Source organism: Budorcas taxicolor, chromosome 25, assembly GCF_023091745.1.
Source record: "Budorcas taxicolor isolate Tak-1 chromosome 25, Takin1.1, whole genome shotgun sequence".
NCBI classification, from domain to species: Eukaryota; Metazoa; Chordata; class Mammalia; order Artiodactyla; family Bovidae; genus Budorcas; species Budorcas taxicolor.
In genome coordinates, this window is record NC_068934.1 from 28,468,210 (window position 1) to 28,485,273 (window position 17,064).

Below are 17,064 nucleotides of genomic sequence, written 5' to 3' on the forward strand. Positions count from 1 at the left end.
CCTGTCGAAAACTTTTAGTACCCAACTCAGAACCAGCTGGAAAATCAAGAAGTCTCAGTGTTTGCTCTAAAGAAAGACTTCTCCTCCTGTAGCCCCTGGATTGATGTGGATGAGGATCAAGTCTAGAAAATGATATTAATGTGGCAGAGTTGCAAACCCAATTAAATACTCACCCCCTTTGGTTTAAGTCCCTTACAATAAGCAGAGGGTATTGATGGGAAAGGCCTCCCTGGTGGCTCAGTGGGTAAAGAATTTGCCTGCAATGCAGGAGACCCAGGTTCAATCTCCAAGTCAGGAAGATCCCCTGGAGAAGGAAATGGTAACCCACTCCAATGTTCTTGCCTACAGAATCCCATGCACAGAGGAGCCTCACGGGCTACAGTCCATGGGGTCACAAAAGAGTTGGACATGACTGAAGTGAGTGAGCATGCACACACTGATAAGAAAGAAGGAAGATCCCAAGGTATGGAATGGAGACATTTGTGCAGACGCAGATGAAACTGAGACCTTGAATACTCAAATCCTCCTAAACCTTCCCAAATGAAAACCTTTCAATGACCACGCCAAGAAAATGTGATTTTTTTCAGAATCCACCTCCACTATGCTCAAGGAGGGTTAAATGGCAGCATAGTTCAGATAGTAAAGTACAAGACATGTGCCTGGAGGAGACAGTTTGCCAAAAGAAGTGCAGGATTTCACTAACTTACATCAACTCCTGTAAAGAGTTCCGGGGAACATGCATTTAACTAGATTCTAAGGTTGCTAGACAAACAAGAATGTAATCAAAGGCCTGATTACCTAAAATCTTTTGAAATGGGTGCTCAGCTGGAAAATAGGATGTAATGTCATGGTTTGAGCACTTGGGAAGAGGTATTAATATTCAACTAGGTTGGCCAATCTTGACAGTAAGCTATAGCCAGTAAGACTGAAATATCAGACATGCTATAGATAGAGGTCTAAATGCTAAAGAACGTGAGGATGCTAAAAAGGATCTATTATATGCAACTTACTCAACCACCTGGCAGCCATATTTCCTCAGGAGTTCCTGGAAGGTATTCCATTCTTCACGGAATTAAGAAATAAATTAACCTGACCCTAATCCAGGTGGCTCAGTGGTAAATGTAACCTAATCCAGGTGGCTCAGGCCCAATGCTTGGCAGGACTCTTTGGAGACACAGAAGCCACGGGTTTGATCCCTGAGTCGGGACGATCCCCTAGAGTAGGAAATGGCAACCCACTCCAGTATTCTTGCCTGGAAAATGCCCACACAAATGCTAAAATCTGAAGCCCCCCACCTTGGTCCACTAGTCAGAGTGTGCTTATGAAAGTCAGATAACAGATCAACCTTTCTTGGAAACTCAGTGGGACCATGGATCTATTTTCATGGTTCCCAGTCTCAGAAAATATACTTGGAACAGACACACATAATAACATAATGGTTCCGTGACCTATAGAGTGCAGTCTATTATACAGAAAGGAGGGCCAAGTAGAAGGTCCTCGAACTGCCTTACCCCAACCCATTCTCCTCTGCTGAGCTAGTAACCCAAAAACAAGCTAGAAACCATGCCGGAGGAATCACAGAGTTAGTGTCACCATTAAAGGCTTGAAGGAGGCAGAGGTGTGATTCCAACCACATCCGCATTTAACTTCCTTTTTTGGCTCTTTCAAAAAACAGATGGTCTTGGAGAATGGCTGTAGATTATCACACACTTAATCAGTGATGCCATTTGCAGCTGATTCTGGATGTGATATCTTTGCTGGAGCAAAGCAACAGAGCCCTTGGAAGCTGGTATGCAGATAGTAGCCTAACAAATTCTCCCCCACTTCCCATTCCAATGGCCAAAGTTAATCAGAAGCAGTTTGACTTCTGGTGGCAGAGACAACAATATATTTCACTGTAAAGGCACCTGCTCTTCGTCATGACAGTCTGGGGAGACCTTGATTGTCTCGGTACCCTAAGAACGTCATACTAGTCCGTCACATGGGTGTCATGGCAGAAAGCTCAAGGATTTGCCACATCAGCAACATTCCTAAGGATTAGAGGTCTAGATCATGTCAGGATATGCTCTGGCAGGCACAGTGCTTGCCTCTGAATTTCAGAGGCAACACATACCACATATGATCATGTTGCTCCTACCCACATATCAGGAAACTCATCATAAGGCTGTCAGATCAATGGTGAGTGAGACAGGGAGTGCCTTCTCCATGAAGATGACTTCATGAAAAAGAACAGGTCAAGGAAAGTTTCTGAGGGGAAGAAGAGGTATGGGATCATATGTTGGAAAGGAAAGATGAGTCCATCCAAGTCAGGAGAAACCGCTATAATACTCAGGTATTTTCATTCAGTTTTGTTTCAAAAACCTCAGAACAAATATTGTACATTAATGATATATGTGGAATCTAGGAAAAGGCACAGGTGAACCTATTTGCAAAGCAGAAATAGAGACACAGATGTAGAGAACAAACGTATGGACACCAAGAAAGGAAAGGGCTGGGATGAACTGGGTGATTGGCATTGACATATACACGCTATTGATTGTTGTTGTTCAGCTGCTAATCATATCCAACTCTTTGCGACCCCATGGACTGCAGCATGCTAGGCTCCTCTGTCCTCCACCGTCTCCCAGAGTTTGCTCAGTTTCATGTCCATGGAGTCGGTGATGCTTCTCCACAACAAGGCTATGGACCATGAGGGAGACACACTACTGATACTCTATATGAAATAGATAACTATTGAGAACCTACTGTACAACACAGGGAACTCTGGTGACTTTTAAATGGGAAGGAAATCCCGAAAAAGAGGAGATTTATGTATATGTATGGCTGATTCATTTTGCTGAACAGCAAAAATAATGTTATAAAGCAACTGTTTATTCCAATAAAAATTTATTTTATTATTTTCAATAAAAAAAGTTTTAAACCCTGAGGCTCAGGAAGAAATATCACTCTTAAATGAGAGAGGTCACACAAAGCTCAGAGCTTTGGGCCCTCTGGTGACATTAGCAGGATTAGGGACCATAGGCTTGCTTCTACCCAAGTTCTTCAAGTCCAAACCCCACTGTAATAGTCTTTGCCACCAATGCCATATCTTGCTCAAATGATATTAGTAGGTGACCCAAAATGGGGGAAAAGAAAGTGGTGCCCCTGGGCAAACCTGGGTGGAGCAGCACTGTGGCCACTCTTAGCTGCTATACCCAGGGATGATTTTTTTTAATCATTTTCATTCTATAACAACCTAGGCCCCTTGAAGGACAGACTCCTTCCTAGGAGTAGACTATGGCTGACCTCGAGGTGGTTTCTCTCTGGAACTCTTCCCTCAAGGTCCCCAAATCCACACTCAGATACCAGAGAAAGGATACCCTGCCTAGTTTTGCCTTCCCTTTGGAGTAGGCAAAGTTGGAAGTAAGGGGTAAGCCTCAAGCATCTCCCGGACAACTGGGAAAAGGCAGGAGCCAGGGGACTCCAGCCAGTGAGTGACACCCCGCAGAAAGGAACCCTGAGATGCGGGCTGGGCTACATCCCTCATGGGAGAAGGAAATGGCAACCCACTCCAGTGTTCTTGCCTGGAGAATCCCAGGGACGGGGGAGCCTGATGGGCTGTTGTGCATAGCGTCGCACAGAGTCGGACACGACTGAAGCGACTTAGCATGCATGCATTGGAGAAGGAAATAGCAACCCACTCCAGTATTCTTGCCTGGGAAAATCCCAGGGACAGAGGAGCCTGATGGGCTGCCGTCTATGAGGTCGCACAGAGTTGGACACGACTGAAGTGACTTAGCAGCAGCAGCAGCAGCAGCAGCAGAAGCAGCTACATCCCTCACCAGCGTCTGCCCTTGTCCCTATCCCTCCAGGAGAGAAGCTGTATCCGGCCAGCGTCTGCTAGTCAGGGGCCAGCTGGGGCTGAGGAGGCGGGGCCAGGAACGTCGTGAGGATTTGGCCAGGTTAGCAGCCTTCGGATGGGGCGGGGGGGGGGGGGGGGCGCGGTTGGAGAGAGAGACTTGGAGGCCCAGGCAACAGGAGCGCGATCCTTGCTCCTCCTCCTCCCCGGGAAGAGGAACAGGCTTTCAGATACCAGCCTGCTGAGAGCGCTCCCCCTTCCCCGACGGGGCTCCCAGCATCTCCCGGAGCGAGCGGGAGGAGCGAAGTGCTGGGCGCGGGGACAGCCGGGGGCGCAAGTGGCTGCACCGTGTCACCAGTCTGGCTGCGGGGATGGCGCTCGGGGGTGGAAGGGCGGCCAGCGGCGCCCTGAGTCGGGGGAGCTGTTCTGGGGTTGAGATACTGCAATGGGAGTTTTAGGCAGCATCGTGATTTGTTTCTCCTCCATCATCCTGTTGTTAGCGGCGGTGTTTTTATTGTGATTCAGCACTCTGCAGTGCCTCGCCTCTCTCAGGGTTCGCCCGCCAGCCCCTCCCACAGCCTTCCCCACCTCCGCCCAGGGCCCCAGGCGCCCCCCACCCTACCCCAGCAGGCCTCCTGCTCGGTCTCCCCTTCCCACCCCGAGCCGAGCCGGGAGAGCGTGGGGCTAGGGAGAGGACAGGCGCGATGCTAAGGTACTAACTGTATTAATGAGAATGGCAAACACACATTCTCTCCATCTGGCGGCACAAAAAGAGAGGCTGTTGGGGATGCAATTACCCACTACAGGAGAGAGTGAAATATTTGTCAGGTTTCGCAATGAAATTATTAATACTAGCCCCAGTTACCAACACCCTACTAATGAGATGAATACAAATCGCCTTTCCTGCTTGCAAGAGGAAAAACAGGTTGAAGAGAATCCAAAAGGCCATTTGATGGCAGGAATCTCTGCCACTCAGAAAGGCATTTTCTGTGTTGGGATTCTGGGTAGCGAAGCTGGAGAGGACGTTCCAATTGCTGGTGACGCATGCTCTGACATTACAAGCTGTGGTTGCGTGTCCGACTGTCCATCTTGAGCTGGTCTCCCCGGACTCCAGAGGGCTCTGGACAATCCCCAACCAGCATGACAAGATGGCCAAGAACCCCCAACCCCCCAGTCACTATTCCCAGGGCATCTGTGCAGCCTTCCAGGTCTCCTGCAGTAAGTGGTTGTAGCCCACCTCAGGCCAGATATTTCTGCAATTTCTGACATTTTTTTTTCCTTCATGAAATTTGTATATAGCAGAAGCTGGGTTTGCTTTAGGAAGAGCATATGCTTCATATTTATTGGAATAAGTTTTCTAGTTCCTCAGCATTCTGTTCACTGATATTCCGTAGGTTAAAAATATCTCTGCTTTTTCCCCTGATACTCTAGTAGGCAGCCACAGTTTTCCTCTCTAGCTTTTCTGGGTAGAAACCAGAACCTGCTCTCCACAGCCTGGGGGAGTATTCTATACCTTTGGAGAGGATGACCTGATTTCCTACCCATGAAGACAAAGACAGTTCTTACTCTCCACCTGTTTCATGGATAATGATATCGGGCAGCTGGATTCTAGGGAGCTAACCAAGACCCTTACATTATAAAGAAAAAAACTAAGGCCAAAGACTTTGTCTCTTCCTTAGGTACTCTGTCCTCTTGTAGGTCTTTAATGTGCTAAGTGGAGGAAGCAAAGAGACTCTGAACACTCCTGTAAGTCTGGGATTCAAGGAGATTGCAAATCAGCTCAGCAGGTCCACAATTCCCAGGAGGAGTGGGCCATAATTCCCTGGGGACCTCACATGCTGAGCCCACACTCCAACAGCCTCTGTGATTTCCCAGGGGTCCGATGGGAAGGTCTTTGCCCTTGCTGATCTCCCTGAGACACACAAGGGGCTACTATCTCAGCAACAGGAAACTCATTTTTATGACAGCCCCAGCGACAAGGGAATAATGAATAAGCTGGAACTATCCACATTTGAAAATCAGAACCTGGAGTTAAAATAGTAAAAATCAATATCCAAATTCATACATGCGTCTCTGTATGTGTGTGCATGTGTGGGAGAGAGAGAGAAAGAGAAGGGTGCGATAGAGAGAAAAGAAAGTAAAAAAGGCAACGTGCCTGGTGGTCCAGTGGCTAAGACTCCTGCTCCCAATGCAAGAGGCCTGGGCTTGATCCCTGGTCAGAGAACTAAGATCCCACAGGCAGCAACTGAAGATTTCACATGCCACAATGAGGATCAAAGTTCTGGTCTGCCGTAACTAAGACTCAGCACAACCAACCATATTAATTAATTCAAAAAAAAAAAAACCCACAGAGAGGGACTGAGACAGTAGTGTAGGTTCAGGGAGATGTTTACAAATAAGACGGAAGAGCAAACCCCTTCTTGGAGGTGACCTCAGCTTCATATGCCCCTCATCATCTAGAAGAGTGGGGTGGAGGATGGAGTTGCCAAGGCCAAGGGTGATGACTCACTTTTCTGAGCCCATCAGCCCATCAGAGATCTCCTGAAAAGACCTGGCCCCTCATCAGCCTTTTATATGAATCAGTACAGCTTGTTGTCTTGTCTGAGCCAGGAAACAGCACAGAGCAGGGTTGCAGGTCATGGCTTGGTAAATCCACTAGCAGGTCAGGTCCCCACCCTGGACCATGTCCTGTCTTCTCTGGACCTAACCTCAAAGAGGTTGCCTAAGCAGATCAAACTCAGGAAGTCCATATGCTTCAATATTCTTTTGTAAGCTGGCTATCTTGTATTTAAAATGCCTTTCCTCACAGAAACAACACCACATTGGTTCATTCACTCAACAGTTGTTTATTGAGTACCAGGTGTTGAGGACACAATGATGAAAAACAGACATAGGCATTATGGTCTCAGATCTATCTATTAAAAAGCCATTTAATCAATAATGAAGGCAAGCTCCTTTGTGTGTGTGTGGGAGAATTCCATTTTGAGCTCCATCTCGGGCTACCTGGAAAATAGCATTCCCTGCCTTGGCAATAGCAGTCAAAACTCCCACCTGGTCCCTTGAGCAACCGCAACCACAAGTAAGAGGTGCAAAAACCAGTATCTGTTGAGGGCCTACTGTATGCCTGGTGGTGCTAGCACTTCACATACCTCTGTGAGATGTGACTCTGTGAAACAGACACAATTGCTCTTGCTTTAGAGATAAAGAATCCAGTTCTCAGAACCTAAGTAAGTTGCCTAAGCCCGTTGCAGAGCATGGGCTCTAGAGGGCTGGCTCATTAACTGTGGCTCTCGGGCTTAGTTGCTTCACCACTCATGGGATCATCCCGGAGCAGGGATCAAACCCATGTCCCCTGCATCGCAGGCTGACTCTTAACCACTGGACCACCAAATAAGTCCCTAAACCAGGTGTCTCTAAGAGTCTTTGCAGTCTCCTGGTTTTGGTCCCCTTACCTAAGCATCCGAGCCATTTTCTCCTTCCTCTTATTTCATAACCTTTGTTGTGAAATGGTTATGGCTATTGTTTCGGAACGGCAAGGCTCTGAGGGTTGACTCAAATGGACATATAGGAACATGTTCATAAATCAAGGCCCTTCCTAATCACACACCTAGTTAGACCCCTCTGTCAGGTTCCAAGGGGCCACTCCAGCCACTGCCATCAACAGATGTCTTTTTTTTTTTTAAATCAGAGAAAAATGGCTTTACATTTTATGTTGTGTTGGTTAGGCGATGTCTTAAATAAACCAAGGCTGCTGCTATCTCCCTACCCTTGCACCATCTCCCCAGCATGTGATCCTTTGCCTTAGTCCAGTTCATAGAGGGCTTCTTTGCACAACAGGTGGCTGCCCACCAGACAGCCCCTGTCTGCAGTGAGAGGGGCGAGACTGTCAGAGGAGACTTGCTCCTCGGCCCAGCCACCCACATCTCAGCCTCAGGACAGTTTTCTCTGCTCCACACGCCCTGCGTGGGCTGGCTCCTGTTGCTAGGAGAACCTGACCATTTGCATTTCCTGCTGTTTTTATTTTAGATTAGCAGCCGCACTGCTGCAGAAACACAGGATATTTTAAGAAAGATAGAAAAAGGAAGGGCGAGGGAAGGACCTAGCATGGGATCTCCTTCCCAAAAGCCTGCAAAACACTTGGACCAAGGTGGCTCCCATCCCAGCCCCCACCCTGGCCTCTCGCCTCCTCTCCCTGAACACCTCCATCTCGCCATCCTGACACCTTGACCAGCACTTTCAAGCTATACAAGAACAAGAGGGACTTCCCTCATGGTCCAGCGGTTAAGACTCTGCCTTGCAATGCAGGGGCTGCAGGTTCAATCCCTGGTTGGGGAACTAAGATGCCACATGCTGAAACTAAGACCAGAGGCAGCCAAATAAGCAAACACAAAAAGTATTTTTAAAAATAAAATAAAAAAGAATAACACAGTCTCCTTCCAGAAGAAAAAGTCAGGCTTTGTACTCAACCCAACACAGAGAGCATAGTTTCCCTGTGTTAAATAGAAACACTTCTAGATTCCCAAAGGAATTCCCAGCCCTGCCAAAACACCTGATCTCCAAAGATTATGTTTTCTCTTCCTCCTGCCCCTTCCTTCTCAGTTCAGTTCAGTTCAGTCGCTCAGTCGTGTCCGACTCTTTGCGACTCATGAATCGCAGCACGCCAGGCCTCCCTGTCCATCACCAACTCCCAGAGTTCACTCAGACTCATGTCCATCGAGTCAGTGATGCCATCCAGCCTTCTCATCCTCTGTCGTCCCCTTCTCCTCCTGCCACCAATCCCTCCCAGCATCAGGGTCTTTTCCAATGAGTCATCTCTTCGCATGAGGTGGCCGAAGTACTGGAGTTTCAGCTTCAGCATCAGTCCTTCCAATGAACACCCAGGCCTGATCTCCTTTAGGATGGACTGGTTGGATCTCGTTGCAGTCCAAGGGACTCTTAAGAGTCTTCTCCAACACCACAGTTCCAGGTGCTGCCCTAAAAATGGGGGCTTGATTTTGCCGTAAGGCTGCACACAAATCAGTGTTCCTCCCTAAATCCCTCTCCCCTCTACTAACCTCTCCCAGGGCTCCCGAGCTCAGTTGCTTCAGTCTGTCCAACTCTTTGCAACTCTATGGACTGTAGCCCACCAGGCTCCTCTGTCCATGGGATTCTCCAGGCAAGAAGGCTAGAGTAGGTAACCATTTCCTTCTCCAGCAGATCTTCCTGATCCAGGGATGGAACCTCGGTCTCCTGCATTGCAGGTCAATTCTTTACTATTTGAGCCACCAGGGATTTCTGAGACAGTTTATTAATAGGGAAACAGAAAATCGGAGTGGAACTTTTTTGCCCTCCCCTCTTCATCCCACCTTTTTCCTTCTCCTGCCTAGAAGACAGATGTTCAGCTAAGGTTCTAGCAGCCATCTTGAGTCATGAGATAGGTACTACATACTGGGACTGACCCTGTGGAACATCATATTGGCTGTGATGGAAATTCAGAAATCTCCTCTAAAAGCTGCTTATGTACACACACACAATTTTGCAAACAACTTCCAGTTTCACGACCCCTGAAACCAACGCATGGACCCATGTCAAGAACCCTGCCTTATAGATGTGGGGACACTCAGCTCTACCCCAGCTTCTTAGATCATCAGGTTAAAGTGATCATACTGAGTAAGTAAATCAGACAGGAAAGGAGAAATATCGTATGACACCCCTTATGTGCCGAATCTAAAAAGAAATGATACAAATGAACTTATTTAGAAAACAGAAAAAAACTCACAGACTTAAGAGAATGAACTTATGATTGCCAGTGGGGAATTATGGGGGAAGGGATAGTTAGGGAGTTTGGCATGGACATGTCCAACTTCTATATTTAAAATGGATAACCATCAAGGACCTACTGTAGAGCACAGGGGACTCTGCTCAATGTCATGTGGCAGCCTGGATAGGAGGGGAGTTTGGGGGAGAATGGATACATGGATATGTATGGCTGAGTCCCTTCACTGTCCACCTGAACCTATCACAACATTGTTCATCAGCTATACTCCAATACAAAATTTCAAGTTTTTTAAAAAAAATAAAGTGAAGAAAGTCTAGGATTGTGTTGTGACTGTTGCCAAAATCTTGGTTCTCTGTGCACCAATGCCAGACAGAAATACGGAGACAGAGTTATGGAGGAGAAAGAAAGAGTGGCTTTATTACTTTGCCAGGCAAAGGGGGAACAGAGTAAGTAGGCTAGCGCTTCAAGAACTGTGGTCCTTCCCTGGTGAGTAGGGAAAGTTTTTATAGTCAGGGAGGAGAATGGGATAAGGATTAAGGCAGTAACAATCTTGCATTCTTCTTTCTTCTGCGGTTTCAAAAGGGCGGGGTTGCTGACAGATTAGGGTGTGTGTAGGGTCCTAAGTGGTCCATCTCCTACACTGGATGAGACTCTGCCTCAGGTGGTTTCATTGCTGTGTCTCCTTTGATTAGAAACTGTTCTCCCTCCTGGAACTCAGAGAAGGTCATGGAGGCTAGAATCTTGCCTACAATTGATGGGGGACCAAAGGCATCCGTGCCCAGGAGTCCCACACTGCCCTGCTGGCATCATGACCACATTTTGTCACCTGACAGCCCTCTTCTTCCCCCTCCCTCGCATCATTCCTTTAGTTCTCTAAAGCTGGGCTACTCATCTCTCCTCCCCTCTCCTCCTCCTCCCCCACCAGCTTTTCTCCTGCGCTGCCAATCCCACTCCAAAGTCACTTCATACCGGGAAGGAAATTAGCATTTGTGTTGGGACAGAAAGTGACACTGCTCAGCGCTCACTGTCATTCTGCTCTTAATTAATATTTAACCTCAGAGAGATTGTGCAGCAGACGGAAGTGGCTGATGGGAGAACAAAGCTGGAGCTGGCTCTCCTTCTCAACACTGTCTCCCCCACTTCCAGCTTCTCTCCCTGTACCTTCAGGTCCTGAAGGACCCAGAGCACCCACTGGGAAGTGAGGAGGGGTGGCCCCTGAGGATCCCCGGTTGTACTTTGTGGATTTGCTCCCTGAAATCTCTTGCCGAGAGAATCCTTCTGCAACAAAATGAGAGCAGCTGGAGCTCAAAACCTGATTCCCAGGGCCCCTGAGCTGGACCCAGGCCTGGCCTGCCCAGCAGGATAAAAAGACCAGAGGGGGAAAGAAGAGCAATGCAAACGTGCCCCTCAACAGATTATATTTAATGCACTATTTTTAGTTGCCTTCAATCCCTCGGGGCTGTCAGGGCGGTTGCAGCCCCACTCCCCCGGGAGAGGAAATGACAGGCATTATTACCCAGCCCAGAACACTGGTGCAGTGCGTGGTGGGTGGGGGAGGTGCCGCCTTGCCAGCTCCAAAACTGGGGAACTGAATTTTCCAACGGGAAATTGAGGACACCAAGGAAGATCAGGCCACGGACGGAGGGCCCCCAGGATCCCTTCCTCCTCCGTTCCCCGCCAGCCTGCCAGACCATCCCCGCATCCAGTCCACTGGGCCGGGACCAGGAATGTGGGAGTCTCCTCAGTCCCCAAGTGTCTGTAAAGTAGGTTATACAACATCCCTCACTGCCAAGTTCTTCCTTGTCTCTAATCTTAGCCCTGCCTTCGGTCTAAGCCCGTTTCCCCTTGCTCCACATGCAGAGGCAACGGAGGACAGCTGGTCACCAGCCCCCAGCGAGAGATCCCTTCTTTGTCTTGAAGAAAATGACTCAGTTTCCTCTTGGCCTTCTCCTCTCCAACCTGAGTCATCCCAGTTCCTTTAACCTTTCCACACATGTCATGTTTTTTAGCTCATCTTCTTGTCACCCTTCTAACTCCGCTCTGAATAGATCCCGAAGTTCCTCCTTGGAACCTGAGCTGACGCTGGGCCTTTGCCAGGGAGCACCTGAGCATCCATTTGAATGAAGGAATTAGTCCCCCACTGTCTTGGAGTGATTTTTCCTCATCGCCTTAGTTATCCTCAGGACCATAGTCTCCTTACAGATCACATCCTCCGCCTCTACCACCTCTCTCACCCTCCTCTACACCCGCGAAGTGCAAGGCTTCTAAGTACTGGTACATGCATTCTCATTGCGTTCAGGTTTAAATGAGACGCATATATAAAAGTTTTCAGGAAAGTAGCTATCATTTACTTTGTAAATTATACAGAGGCCTCTAAGGAGTGGCTTTTATTCTTGTGGTGCCTCCCAGAACTCTGGAGAATGTTTTCTTAACCACAGCATTGCAAACCATAGGATTATTCTGTATTATATTCATCTGTTTGGTAAATATGTTTTGAGTTCCTCTATCTGAGGCAATATGCTAGATTCTGAGATGTCAAAATGAAAGATGGAATCCTGGTTCCACAGGTATTCACAGATGAGTGAGGAAGGTAAGATGTAAACAATTGCTAGGCAGGGCTTGTGTGCTATGCTCCGTCATGTCTGACTCTTTGCGACCCCATGGACTGTAGCCCGCCAGGCTCCTCTGTCCATGGGATTCTCCAGGCAAGAATACTAGAGTGGGTTTCCATTCCCTCCTCCAGGGGATCTTCCCAACCCAGGGATGGAACCCAAGTCTCCCGAGTCTCCTTCATTGGCAGGCAGATTCTTTACCACTGCACCACCTGAGCCCCCTGAGGCTTCTAGACAGAGTGATAACTGCTAATAAAGTGCTGGTATAATTAATATTGAAGAGGAGGAAACAGACCACAGCTCTCCACTCTATGAGTCCACCTTGCTAGGCATTGATATGGATGTGTTTATGGCTGCCAGCATCTCATCCTAGGCTTGGTCCAGTCTGCGTTTTACTGGAGTGCTTGTCAGTATTGTGGAGAAATACCCAAGAAGGACTGCACAGAACCCTTTCAAAATTTGGTATATGGATTCATACAGAGAATGGTCTTTCCCTCTCTCTTTCTCTCTCTTTTTTTTAATTTTGCAGTTTGGTGCCTGTCTGCAGCCTCTTCACCAATGTGAGGGTCAATCTAACACAGAGAGACTCTGAGAGAAGCACTGCGGAACGATGGCAAGGGAAACAGACTTGATAGCGCCATTCTGAGCCCCGGGCCCACCCATGCCAACCCAGGAAAGTGGTCCAATAAAATTCTTGATTTTGTTTAAACTAGTAACTCCAAAAGGAAACAGAAGCCTGACAAGAATCCTCAGAACCAAGATCTTCTCCTAGAGAGGAGCAGAAGGTGGTTGCCTAATGTGCAAACATAGAGCAATTTGGTCACGTGGCTCCAAGACTGAAAGATACACAGGTAGGGGAGAAATTCATCTAGATAGGAGAGTGAGTGAAAGCCGCTCAGTTGTGTCTGACTCTTTGTGACCCCATGGCCTATACAGTCCACAGAATTCTCCAGGCCAGAATACTGGAGTGGGTAGCCAGCCGTTTCCTTCTCCAAGGGATCATCCCAACCCAGGGATTAAACCCAGGTCTCCCACATTGCAAGCGGATTCTTTACCAGCTGAGCTACCAGGGAAGCCCCAAAGACAGGAGAGGTGGCACCATAAGGAAGAGCTTTGCGGTGAGACACATTTGAGTGGAATCCCAGTTCTGCTGCCTACAGCTTGTGTGATTTATTCAAGTTACCTAACTTCTCTTTTTCCCCACAAGTTCCTTGCTGGTAAAACGTGGATAACTGTATTTGCTTCATTGCACTATAGTCATGTACAGATGCGAGAGCTGAGCCATAAAGAAGGCTGAGTACTGAAGAACTGATGCTTTCAAATTGTGGCACTGGAGAAGACTCTTGAGAGTCCCTTAGACAGAAGGGAGATCAAACCAGTCCATCCTAAAGGAAATCAACACTGAATATTCATTAAAAGGACAGAAGCTGAAGTTGAAGCTCCAATGCTTTGCCTACCTGATGTGACGAGCCGACTCACTGGAAAAGACCCTGATCCTGGAAAAGACTGAGGGCAGAAGGGGAAGGCAACAACAGAGGATGAGATGATTGGATGGCGTAATCAACTCATCGGACATGAATCTGAGCAAATTCTGGAAGGCAGTGAAGGACAGGGAAGCCTGGCATGCTGCAGGCCACGGGGTCGCAAAGGATTGGATGTGACTGAGCATGCAAAGGGTCTCTGACCTGTCGATTTTTAAAAACCAATAAAGATCAGCCATCTGACTAGAGAAAAAATGCCTGAACCCATCCAGCCTCATCTATCTTTGGGTTCTTGTCTCTGTCTTAAAGGAATTTTCCCGACTCTCCAGTAAGTCTAAGTATAGCAAGCCGACACAACAGACTTGGGACAAGGGAGAGAGGTGCTGAGATAGACCAGGGGACAAAGGCTTTGAGCGTGACTAGAGAAACTATAAATGGTCACCCAGAATCCTACAATGGTTCCTTAACCAAGCAGAGCCAATCTAGGACAACACACGAGAAAGCCCAGCTGTACAAGATCGAATAAACTCATGTCTGAAATGTTAGCTGTTCCGACTTAGAACCTTCAGGGTCTGTCATCAAAGAATCCCTGGAAATAACTCGCACTTGCTGCCCCTGTCCTGTCAGAACGCTGGGTACGTTAATGTGAGGCACTCAAACATCTCTTGTATTATTACAGCATATTAGAGAGTCATTTGTATATATCTTATAGAAAACCTGAATTGATAGTGGCTTAACTATATAAGAAGTTGTTCCCTCATGATTTTAGCATGTTGCTTTATGGTCAAAAGACAGCTGATGCAGCTCTGAACTTCAAGTCTGTATTCAAGGCAGGAAGAAGAGGAACTGGTGATGCCAGCTGCCTCTGCCTCCTCCTATCTGGAGAGCAAGAGCTTTCCCAGAAGATTTCTCAGCAGAAATCTGCTCATATCTCATTGGCCATATCTGGGCTGTGTGATCAGCCTTAGTTGTCATAAAAGCTGTGAAAGTGGAAATAGGCTTAGACTGATTATGACGCATTGTCAGGTCCGGACCCATGACAGGCTCCAACAAAACTGCTGTTCTGTTAGGAAGCAAGCAGGGGGAAATGCATGGTTGTTGGCTAGGTAACCAATAGCTTCTGCCATGATGGTTTGATTAAGATCTACACATCCTCACATAATATCCCAAATGTGGAACTTTCCTGTTGTTATTTTTTTCTTAAGACATTTTTGATGTGAACCATTTTTAAAGTCTTTATTGGAATGTGTTACAACATTGCTTCTGTTTTATGTTTCAGTTTTTGGGCCACGAGGTATGTGGGATACTAGCTCCCCAACCAGGGTTCAAACCTGCACCCTCTGCACTGGAAGGTGAAGTCCCAGCCACTGGGCTAGCGGGGTGGGGGGTGGGGGGAGGGTCCCTTTCCTGTTGTGATGATCTGACATATGTTTAGCAAATCATAACATAGCTCAATTCTGCTGTTCTGTTCCCAGTAGGACAGACGGTGCTCTCTATTCTCTAAGAACCAGGCTTTAAAGTACTGAGCTTTCCTGGTGGCTCCATTGGTAAAGAATCTGCCTGCAATGCAGGAGACCCAAGTTTGACCCCTGGGTCAGGAAGATTCCCTGGAGAAGGCCATGGCAACCCACTCCAGTATTCTTGCCTGGAGAATTCCACGGACAGAGGAGTCTGGCGGGTTACAGTCCATGGGGTTGCAAAGAGTTGGACCTGACTGAATGACTAAGCACATTAAATTATTAGAGAAATGCAGTCAAAACCACCATGAGGTATCTCCTCACACCAGTCAGAAAGCCCATCATTAAAAAACCCAAAAACAATAAATGCTGGAGAAGGTGTGGAGAAAAGGAAACCTTTGTACACTGTTGGGAGGAAGGTAAATTGGTGCAGCCACTATGGATAACAGTATGGAATTTCCTCAAAAAGCTAAAAATAGGGAACTTCCCTGGTGGTCCAATGGTTAAGCTTCATCTCCAATGCAGGGGGTGCCTGTTCAATCTCCAGTCGGGGTCTAGGATACCACTTGCCTCAGGGCCAATGAAACAACAAACAAACAAACAAACAAAAACATGTAAAGCAGAAACGATATTGTAACGAATTCAATAAAGACTTTTTTAAAATTGTTTTTAAAAAAAACAACTAAAAATAGAGTTACCATTGTGATCCAGCAATCCCACTCCTAAGACTATATCTGGACAAAACTATAATTCAAAAAAAATACATGCACCCCTATATTCACAGCAACACAACCCACAATAGCCAAGGTAAGTAAGCAACCTAAACGTCCATCAACAAATGAATGAATAAAGAAGATGTGACATAAATATATACACATATGTATGCCATGGAATACTGCTCAGTGATAAAAAAGAATGAAATAATGCCATTTCCAGCAACACGGATGGGCCTAGAGATTATCATACCAAGTGAAGTGAGACAGAAAGAGAAAGGCAAATATCATATGATGTCACATATATGTGGAATTTAAAATTGACACAAATGAACTTATCTACAAAACAGAAGCAGACTCACAGACAGAGAATAGACTTGTGGTTGCCACGGGAGAGGTTGGCAGGGAGGGATGGGTTGGGAGTTGGGGATTAACAGATGCAAACTAGTATATATAGGTTGGATAGACAACAAGGTCCTATTGTATAGCACAGGGAGCTATATTCAATATTCTGTAATAAATTATATTGGAAAAAAGTATGAAAAAGATTGTGTCGAACACGACTGAGTAATTAAGCACATACATATACATGTACATGTGTGTATATATGTGTATGTGTATATACATGTGTGTAGATGTACACACATATACATGTTGTATATATGTATATACATATGCGTGTGTATACATATATGTATACATATACATACATGTGCATATACATGTGCGTGTATGTGTGTTTATACATATGTGTGTATATGTATACATATAACTAAATCAGTTTGCTGTACACTGGAAGCTAACACAAAATTGTAAATCAACTACAATAAATTTTTTTTTTTTTTAAAGAACCAAACTTTGTAGTCTCACTTATGAGGAACATCTGTTACAGGATTGTGTCTACTGTACAGACTGTTGACTCGGTCTCCCAGGCGTGTGTGAACACTGAACACCTCTGGAAAGGCTTTTTAAATACCTTAAGATTTCAGGGTCAAAGGGACAGAGTGGTTTTACCTAACGTGCCTTCTCCGCTAAGCAGTAGGAACATTTCCACTAACAACCCAACCCCAAAACAGCTCATGTTCCAGCACTCCCCACCCTCATACCACTCCAACACACGATCCCACGGCAGGCAAAGCAAAAATAACAAAAGTATATCAACCCAAATAACAATCAGTTCATGCCTCATTAAATGCAAACACTCC